This window comes from Triticum dicoccoides, chromosome 7B (assembly GCF_002162155.2).
Source record: "Triticum dicoccoides isolate Atlit2015 ecotype Zavitan chromosome 7B, WEW_v2.0, whole genome shotgun sequence".
In the NCBI taxonomy this organism is placed as follows: Eukaryota; Viridiplantae; Streptophyta; class Magnoliopsida; order Poales; family Poaceae; genus Triticum; species Triticum dicoccoides.
Window position 1 is genome coordinate 289,811,668 of NC_041393.1, and position 11,470 is coordinate 289,823,137.

The window sequence follows — 11,470 nt, forward strand, 5'->3', positions numbered from 1 at the left end:
AGAACCATCACTATCTCATCTGGAAGATTAACTCCCACTCGATTCAAGCGATTGTAGTACTTAGACAATCTGAGCACATGCTCAACGATTGAGCTTTTCTCCCTTAGTTTGCAGGCTAAGAAACTTGTCAGAGGTCTCACACCTCTTGACGTGGGCATGAGCCTGAAATCCCAATTTCAGCTCTTGGAACATCTCATATGTTCCGCGACATTTCAAAAATGCCTTTGGCACCCCAACTCTAAACTGTTTAACATTACGCACTGAACTATCACGTAGTCATCAAAACGTGTATGTCAGATGTTCACAACATCCACAGATGATGCTCGAGGTTCAGCACACCGAGCGGTGCATTAAGGACATAATCCTTCTATGCAGCAATGAGGACAATCCTCAGTTTACGGACCTAGTCCGCATAATTGCTACTGTCAACTTTCAACTAATTTTTTTTCTCTAGGAACATATCTAAAATAATAGAATTAAAGCATAATCTACAACATAATTTGCAAAGAGCTTTTGACTATGTTCATGATAATTAAGTTCATCTAATAAATTATTTAGTGAACTCCCACTTAGATAGACATCCCTCTAGTCATCTAAGTGATACATGATCCGAGTCAACTAGGTCGTGTCCGATCATCACGTGAGACGGACTAGTCATCGTCGGTGAACATCTTCATGTTGATCGTATCTACTATACGACTCATGTTCGACCTTTCAGTCTCTTGTGTTCCGAGGCCATGTATGTACATGCTAGGCTCGTCAAGTCAACCTAAGTGTTTTGCATGTGTAAATCTGGCTTACACCCGTTGTATGCGAACGTTATAATCTATCACACCCGATCATCACGTGGTGCTTCGAAAAAATGAACTTTTGCAACGGTGCACAGTAAGGGGGAACACTTTCTTGAAATTTTATGAGGGATCATCTTATTTATGCTATCGTCGTTCTAAGCAAATAAGATGTAAACATGACAAACATCACATGCAAATCATAGAGTGACATGATATGGCCAATATCATCTTGCGCCTTTGACCTTCATCTTTGAGGCGCGGCATGATCACCTTCGTCACCGGCATGACACCATGATCTCCATCATCGTGTCTTCATGAAGTTGTCTCGCCAACTATTACTTCTACTACTATGGCTAACGGTTAGCAATAAAGTAAAGTAATTACATGGCGTTTTCAATGACATGCAGGTCATGCAATAAATTAAGACAACTCCTATGGCTCCTGTCGGTTGTCATACTCATCGACATGCAAGTCGTGATTCCTATTACAAGAACATGATCAATCTCACACATCATATATCATTCATCACATTCTTTTGGCCATATCACATCACATAGCATACCCTACAAAAACAAGTTAGACGTCCTCTAATTGTTGTTGCGTGTTTTACGTGGCTGCTATGGGTTTCTAGCAAGAACATTTCTTACCTACACAAAAGCCACAACGGTGATATGCCAATTTCTATTTACCCTTCATAAGGACCCTTTTCGTCGAATCCGATCCGACTAAAGTGGGAGAGACTGGCACCCGCTAGCCACCTTATGCAACAAGTGCATGTCAGTCGGTGGAACCTGTCTCATGTAAGCGTACGTGTAAGGTCGGTCCGAGCCGCTTCATCCCACAATACCGTCGAAACAAGATATGACTAGTAACGGTAAGCAAATTGAACAAACCAACGCCCACAACTACTTGTGTTCTACTCGTGCATAGAATCTACGCAATAGACCTGGCTCATGATGCCACTGTTGGGGAACGTAGTAATAATTCAAAATTTTCTACGCATCACCAAGATCAATCTATGGATATTGTAGCGACAAGAGAGGGAGAGGATGAGCATCTTCATACATTTGAAGATAGCTAAGCGGAAGCGTCACTAGAACGCGGATGAGGGAGTCGTACTCGCGGCGATTCAAATCGCAGAAGATCCGATCTAACGCCAAATGGACGGCGCCTCCGCGTTCAACACACGTACAACCCGGGGACGTATCCTCCTTCTTGATTCAGCAAGGGGAGAGGAGAAGTTGAGGGAGAGCTCCGGCAGCACGACGGCGTGGTGGTGGAGCTTGCAGTTCTCCGGCAGGGCTTCGCCAAGCACTACGGAGGAGGAGATGGTGTTGGAGAGGGGGAGGGCTGCGCCAGGGGAAGGGTGCGGCAGCCCTCCCACATCCCCTCTATTTATAGGGGCAAGGGAGAGGGGGCCCAGCCCCCTCCAGATGGATCTAGAGGGGGGTGCGACCAAAGGGGGAGGCTTGCCCCCCAAGCCAAGGGGGTGCCCCCTTTAGGCCCCCCCAACCCTAGGCGCATGGGCCCTAGGGGGTGGTGCCCAGCCCACTTAGGGGCTGGTTCCCCTCTGTATTCAGCCCATGGGGCCCACCAGGGTAGGTGGACCCTCCCGGTGGACCCCCGGAACCCTTTCGGTGGTCCCAGTACAATACCGATACACCCCCGAACACTTCCGGTGACCAAATAAGAACTTCCCATATATAAATCTTTGTCTCCGGACCATTCCAGAACTCCCCATGATGTCCGGGATCTCATCCGGGACTCCGAACAACATTCGAAACTGCATACTAATTCCCATAACAACTCTAGCGTCACCGAACCTTAAGTGTGTAGACCCTATGGGTTCGGGAATCGTGCAGACATGACCGAGACAGCTCTCCGGCCAATAACCAATAGTGGGGTCTGGATACCCATGTTGGCTCCCACATGTTCCATGATGATCTCATCGGATGAACCACGATGCCGGGGATTGAATCAATCCCGTATACAATTCCCTTTGTCAATTGGTACGTTACTTGCCCGAGATTCGATCATCGGTATCCCAATACCTCGTTCAATCTCGTTACCGACAAATCACTTTACTCGTTCTGTAACGCATGATCCCATGGCTAACTCATTAGTCACACTGAGCTCATTATGATGATGCATTACCGAGTGGGCCTAGAGATACCTTTCTGTCATACGAAGTGACAAATCCCAGTCTCGATTCGTGCCAACCCAACAGACACTTTCGGAGATACCTGTAGTGCACCTTTATAGCCACCCAGTTACGTTGTGATGTTTGGTACACCCAAAGCATTCCTCCGGTATCCGGGAGTTGCACAATCTCATGGTCTAAGGAAAGATACTTGACATTAGAAAAGCTCTAGCAAACGAACTACACGATCCTGTGCTACGCTTAGGATTGGGTCTTGTCCATCACGTCATTCTCCTAATGATGTGATCCCGTTATCAATGACATCCAATGTCCATGGTCAGGAAACCATAACCATCTATTGATTAACGAGGTAGTCAACTAGAGGCTCACTAGGGACATATTGTGGTCTATGTATTCACACATGTATTATGGTTTCCGGTTAATACAATTATAACATGAACAACAGACAATTATCATGAACAAGGAAATATAATAATAACCATTTTATTATTGCCTCTAGGGCATATTTCCAAAAACTTGTGCCGACAGGAGCTGGGTTGATGGTGCTCACGATCGTCCAGCTCCCTCTGAAGCCGTTCGAGGCAATCATGCTCGGCCAGGGTGGCCGGGCGAGTCGACTCCATGGCCAACACCTCAGGGGTCATCCCGGTGATGGGGTGTTTAGGAGCTATTCGTTCTTGCGTCAGAGCTCATCCCGCTACTCCCGGGTGAGAGCTTGGGGCACGTATGGCTCGTGGCCTGCATCACTGCCGTCAGTGTTGCCGTGTGATGCACCCGCGCGGCCGTCCCAGGCATCCATGTGTCCCGGGGGTGTGCGATGCTCAGAATTTTCCGCCATGAGAATTTTGGCAGTCGAATCAACAGTTTCACACTCGGACTCCTCAGAGGAATCCCCGAGTGACCCATCGAAGAGGTCAAGGGCAGGCTCGCCGAATTCGAGAGCCGCCTGAAAGCACAAGTGCTCCCTGGGTGATTTTGGTAATTAATGTCAACATATCTCTTGTTGGACTAACACTTTTACCTAGCATGTTTCAGATAAGTTCAACAATGAAGTGGCATGGACTAGAGGATGTGGAACCCCTTCAAGATGCTAAGGACAAAGGATTGGCTCAAGCTCCAAGCACAAGACTTTACATTTTCTATTTTAAGTGATCCAAGATCACATTGAGTGTATAGGAAAAGCCAATACTATCAAGAGGGGATGAGGTGTTGCTTAATGAGGCTCTTTCTCAAAGTGCTTAGTGATATGCTCCAAAGCCCTCAACTACCTTTTCATATCCACATATGACCTAAACCAAAAGTCCAACTCGGCCCTACCTATTCTTTCTATCCGACGCCACCGAGTTCAGATGTCATAGCCACTGCCACAAACCCTAGGCAAATCGGGCTCACCGATAGGGATCTCGGTCTCACCGAGATGGGATTGTAATCTATCTGTGTATGTCCATTACCAAAATCGGTCCCACAGAGTTTTAGTAATCGGTCCTACCGAGATTACAATGCAAACTCTCTGTTCCTCTTCGTAACATTTCGGTCCAACCGAGATGAGCGAATCGGTCCCACCGAGTTGGCCTGACCAACTCTCTAGTTAGCTTATTACCAAAATCGGTCCCACCGAGTTTGTGTAACCAGTCTCATCGAGATTACGTTATGCCCTAACCCTAACCATATCGGTCGTACCGAGTTGCATGTCGGTCCCACCGAAAATCCTAACGGTCACATGATTTCCTAAATCGGTCCGACCGAGTTTCTCAATTCGGTCCCACCGAGATTAGTAAGTTGTGTGTAACGGTTAGATTTTATGTGGAGGCTATATATACCCCTCCACCCACTCTTCATTCATGGAGAGAGCCACCAGAACATGCCTACACTTCCAACATACATTTTCTGAGAGAGAACCACCTACTCATGTGTTGAGACCAAGATATTCCATTCCTACCATATGAATCTTGATCTCTAGCCTTCCCCAAGTTGCTTTCCACTCAAATCTTCTTTCCATCAAATCCAAATCCTGTGAGAGAGAGTTGAGTGTTGGGGAGACTATCATTTGAAGCACAAGAGCAATGAGTTCATCATCAACACACCATTTGTTACTTCTTGGAGAGTGGTGTCTCCTATATTGGCTAGGTGTCACTTGGGAGCCTCCGACAAGATTGTGGAGTTGAACCAAGGAGTTTGTAAGGGCAAGGAGATCGCCTACTTCGTGAAGATCTACCCCTAGTGAGGCAAGTCCTTCGTGGGCGGCGGCCATGGTGGGATAGACAAGGTTGCTTCTTCATGGACCCCTCGTGGGTGGAGCCCTTCGTGGACTCGCGTAGCCGTTACCCTTCGTGGGTTGAAGTCTCCATCAACGTGGATGTACGATAGCACCACCTATCAGAACCACGACAAAAACATCTGTGTCTCCAAATTGTGTTTGCACACTCCAATCCCATCCCTTTACATTCTTGCAAGTTGCATGCTTTACGTTCTGCTGCTCATATACTCTTTGCATGCTTGCTTGATATGTATTGTGATTGTTAAACTTGTGCCAAAACTCCACTCCAACTTAAAGAAATTAAAAACTGCAACTTTTCTCACTTAGTGTCTAATCACCCCCCCTATAGACACCTCTTCTCGATCCTTTCAATTGGTACCAGAGCTTTGGTCTCCATTGCTTTGGTTTAAACACCATTGGAGGAAGATGGATGAGTCTACTTTGGGGAGTCTTAGACATAGAGTGCCTATACTTGATGGGGAGTATTTTCATGAGTGGAAAAATGAGATGCTTGTGATTTTCAATAAATATCATTTGAACAAGTACATTGCTAGCCCTTATGCACCTCATGTTGATCCTATGCATCCTACCCTTGATGAGTCAATTGCCATGATTCGCAATCTTAGAACTGTTGAACTTATCACTAGAGGCTTGCCTAGAAACTTGTTTGGATGTTTGCCTACTCTTAAGTGTGCCTACACCTATGGAAATTTCTTGAGGAACGTTTTCCAAATTATTCCTTGAAAAATCTAGATGAAATTCTCCATAAGTCTATTGCCTTGAGTAAGATGAATTCCAATGATCCCATGTTTGGTGATTGTCTATTTGAGCTTACAAGCCTTATGCGTGCCAAAGGAGATGTTGGAATTATTAGTGATATTATTTCCAAAGATATTAAAATTCATAAAGAAGATGATTGTCAAACTCACTCTAACGAATCACCCTCTCTAGGATTTGATCCACCACATGACGATGTTGAACATGGATACTATGATGAGGATGATGATAGTGACTTTGATCTTGATGATGCAATGAGACACTTTGGTCTTATGGCAAATCTTTGGGGATACATGGCAGGAGGAAAGGAATGGGTTCTTGATAGTGGATGTACCGATCACATGACCGGAGATAAAGATATGTTTCATGAGCTTGCTGAAAATGACGGTCCTTGAAAGTATGTCACCTTCGGTGACAACTCAAAGGGTAAGGTGGTTGGCCTCGGTAAGGTGGCCATCTCACATGATAGCTCCATCCAAAATGTCATGCTCGTTGAATCTCTCGGTTACAATTTACTTTCAGTATCTAGACGTGTTGTTTTCGGTTTAAATGTCCTATTTACTGAAGTAGATTGCCAAGTGTTTTGTAGACATAATCATAAAATGGTCTTTACTGGTATATGTAGAGGTGATATTTACATTGTTGATTTCACTAAAAAGGCACAACCTAGAACTTGCTTTATTGCTAAATCCTCTAAAGGCTGGTTGTGGCATAGACGATTAGGCCATGTCGGCATGCGAAACCTTGACAAGCTTATTAAAGGAAATCATATCCTTGGTGTTAATGATGTCATATTTGATAAGGATAGACTTTACAGCGCTTGTCAAGCAGGTAAACAGGTTGGAGGGAGACATCCCGTGAAGAACATCATGACCACAAGAAGGCCACTCGAGCTACTTCACATGGATCTTTTTGGTCCCAACGCCTACAAAAGTCTCGGTGGAAATTCTTTTGGTATTGTTATAGTTGATGATTTTTCAAGATTTACGTGGGTGTTCTTTCTCGATGAGGTCCAAAAGATCTTCAAAAACTTCGCTAGGAAGGCCCAAAATCAATTTGAAGTGAAGATCAAGAAGGTTCACAGCGACAACGGAACGGAGTTCAAGAACGCAAATGTAGACACCTTTCTTGATGAAGAAGGTATTTCACATGAGTTCTCGGCTACGTACACACCTCAACAAAATGGAGTTATTGAGAGTAAGAACCAGATGCTCATCAAAATGGCGAGAACGATGCTTGATGAGTACAAGACGCCGAAGCACTTTTGGGCGGAAGCGGTTGAGACAGCTTGTCACGCAACAAATCGTTTGTATCTTCACAAGCTACTCGGCAAGACGGCATACGAGCTCCTCACCGGTAACAAACCCCAAGTTGGATACTTTCAAGTATTCGGCTCAAAGTGCTACATTCTTGATAAGCATCGTCGTTCTAAATTTGCTCCTAAGTCTCATGAAGGTTTCCTACTTGGTTATGGCTCAAACTCTCACACTTACCGTGTCTACAACAATTTCACTCGAAAGGTTGAAGAAATGGTAGATGTGAAGTTTGATGAATCTAACGGCTCGCAAGTAGAGCAATTGCCAATTGATACAGGAGACAAAGACCCCTCGGAAGCAATCCAAGACTTGTCTATTGGCAAGATTCGTCCAACGGAGGTGAAGGAGAGTACCTCATCCGTCCAAGTGGAAGCTTCTACCTCACGACAAGGTGAACCAAGAGTTGATACGGAAGCATCCACAAGTGGGACACACCAAGATGAAGAAAATGAGGAAGTGCACCAAGATGAACGCCAACAACCTCCTTCTCCACCACGACAAGAGAACGACAACGTCAATAATGAAGAAGGCCAAGAAGAGGAACAAGATGAAGAAGATGTTCAACCAAGATCCAAGCAAAAGCTTTCACGAGTTCGAGCAAGAATTGCTAAAGACCATCCCGTCGAGCAAATCTACAATGATATCCAAACCGGGAGAATCACTCGCTCTAAAACTCGTTTAGCTAACTTTTGTGAACACTATTCATTCATCTCTAGCATTGAACCTATGAAGGTTGAAGAAGCTTTGGAAGATCCGGATTGGATAAATGCCATGCATGAAGAGCTACACAACTTTGAGAGAAATCAAGTGTAGACATTGGTTGAGAAGCCCGATAACGACCACAACATCATCAGTACCAAATGGGTGTTTCGCAACAAGCAAGATGAAGATGGACAAGTAGTTTGCAACAAAGCACGTCTCGTCGCCCAAGGCTACACTCAAGTCGAAGGTATGGACTATGGTGAGACTTATGCTTCCGTTGCTAGACTTGAGTCCATTCGCATCTTACTTGCCTATGCTAATCACCATGATATCACCTTGTACCAAATGGACATTAAAAGTGCTTTTCTAAATGTTGAAATAGAGGAGGAAGTTTATGTTAAGCAACCTCCCAGCTTTTTCAATCCTAAGAAACCTAATCATGTTTACAAACTTCACAAAGCTCTTTATGGTCTTAAACAAGCTCCTAGAGCGTGGTATAAATGCTTGACCAAGTTCCTTATTGAAAAAGGCTTTGAAATTGGAAAAATTGATTCTACTCTTTTTACTAAAAGAGTTAACGGGGAACTATTTGTGTGCCAAATCTATGTTGATCATATTATATTTGGTTCTACTAACCCTCACTTTAGTGAAAAGTTTGGAAAGCTAATGTCAGAGAAGTTTGAGATGTCAATGATGAGTGAACTCAAATTCTTTATTGGTTTGCAAATCAAGCAAAGTAAGGAAGGTATCTTTGTCTCTCAAACGAACTACACCAAGGACTTATTCAAGAAATTCAATATGCAAGAATGCAAAGGTATGACTACACCTATGCCTACTAGTGGACATCTTGATTTGACCAAAGATGGTGAACCGGTTGATCAAAAGGTTTATCGCTCTATGATTGGTTCATTGTTATATCTATGTTCTTCACGTCCCGATATTATGCTAAGTGTGTGCATGTGTGCACGATATCAAGCCGCTCCTAAAGAATGTCATCTTAAGGCCATGAAAAGGATAGTGAGATACTTAATCCATACACCAAATTTTGGCATTTGGTATCCAAAGAGGGCCTCTTTCAATCTTGTTGGCTACTCCGACTCGGACTATGTCGGTGATAATGTTGATAGAAAGTCCACTTCGGGTACTTGTCAATTTCTTGGTAGATCTCTTGTGTCTTGGTCTTACAAGAAACAAAACTCGGTATCCTTATCCACCGCCGAAGCGGAATACCTTGCCGCTGGTTCATGTTGTGCTCAATTACTTTGGATGACCCAAACTCTTAAATATTATGGGATATATGTGAAACATGTTCCATTGCTTTGTGAAAATGAAAGTGCTATCAAGATTGCTCACAATCCCGTGCAACATTCTCGAACTAAGCATATTGAAGTTCGTCATCATTTTATTCGAGATCATGTTGCCAAAGGGGACATTAATCTTAAGCATGTTCGCACCGAAAAGCAATTAGCGGATATATTCACTAAACCACTTGATGAGAGAGTGTTTTTTAGGTTAAGAGGTGAATTGAACATCATTAATGCTTCAAACTTGGAGTAGGAACTCCATTTGATACATGCAAGACATGAGCCTATGACCAATCCTTGATATTTCTCTTATGATGACTATCTTATGTCTTGGATACATTTGCACCTTGCATGTTATCTAACCCATGTAGGTACTTGGATAAATCTAAATCTATGAGATTGCAACTCACTTGCATCTTGAGCAATCTCTACATCACCAAGTCTCTACACAATGGTGGTTGAAGACAAGGAAGCACAAAACCACTCAAACATATCCTTTGACAAATTTATTATTGAAATTCATGATTGTCATTTTGGATACACAAGTGCTCTTCCTTGCAAAAACTAACCCATGTAGGTAGATGAACTCAAATTCCAAGTGGTGCTCCCAACTCTTGATGAGCTACATCAACCTTGAGCAACCCACATAAGTTCAACTACATGATCACGATCAACGCCATCGCCCAAGGTATGTTATTCCATCTTAGAGAAGCTTTACTCCAAGTCATGAGTCAAAGCAACTCAACAAGATGTGAATACATCAAGATGCTTAAAAATGGTAACCCCATTTTGAGCTTAAATGATGAGTATGACCTATGATCAAGTGATCTCACATGACTCCTATGTCAATATACTCTAACATAGGTGACTTTGTCGCCGACCAATTCTAGATGAAGTTCTCTTGTGTCTTCTTTTCTGTGCTCTTGCATTTATCTCATGCATATTTGTTTCCCCTTTCAAAAAAAACTCCATCTAGATTTCTTTTCTGTTTCCTTCTGTTCTGCATTCTTTGCATCCAATTCATTACAAATCTTCCAGTTAATTCCTTGCAAATCCTTGTGAGATCTTACTTGGCTAGTGAGCTGAGGTGACAAGTGTTTTCTCTATGATGAACTCGGTCAAACTGGTCAGTTGTTTTCGGTCCAACCAAAACCTCTCGGTGCAACCGAAGCATAAAACTCGGTGCCACCGATTTCACTACAGAAAGACATCTTGCCACTCATTTTCTGCATTTGACTTGATCCAACTCCACTCAATGATTCTTATCCTCTACCAGCATCACATTCACATTCAACTTGCTGCTTTGTTCTGTGACTCAAGGACCAAACCCTTTGTGACAAAAATCCAGAAGAACCCTTCTTGGAAATTGATGCCAAAGGGGGAGAGAGAGATCATATCAAAGCTTAATCATATCTATAGGGGGAGAGAATACTCAAGGGGAGAGAGAGTAATCATCAAGGACCCCGGATGCTTGGTGTTCAAGAGGAGATAAGTCACATGTCTTTAGAGGGGAAAGACATGTTCATATTTGTTTGCATTAGCTCTGTTTATTTTCTTTGAGCTCTGTTTTGCTCTGATTTTCTGTTCCCTATCTTCTCCCAGTATCCCATGCTAGATTCAGGAGGAGCAAGGCATCTAAGGGAAAGAAACTCTTTGAATTCATTGCACATCTTTACCTTTGGGGACATGTCCATATTCTATGTGGTACTCAGTACTCACTATACATGTCATCCCAGTCTTGGTACTCGTGTGGTTTCTTTTGTTTGCTTTGGCCAGTAGGTGTATCTGTGTTATCTAACCTTGCTTACGCAGGTTCATTTCATCCTAAGCCAACTCAAGACCACAAAGTAAGTATATGCATCACAGTCATGTTATGAGGATCTCTTGCTAATGTACATACTGTTTGCAAGGACTCATGAGCATGAAGGTACATTTTCCATATTCACATCTTTTCCTCTGATGCATATGGCCAAGATACATGTAACACATTGCTTACGTTGTCATGTTTATGCATTCACATGCTCCTATATTTCATATTCACATGATTGCATACATGTAGGGGGAGCCCATGCATGTTACATGTCTTTCCAAAGCTTTACTTGTTATTCTCTATATCTTTAATCTAAAGCTTTGATGTATGTTGTCATCAATTACCAAAAGGG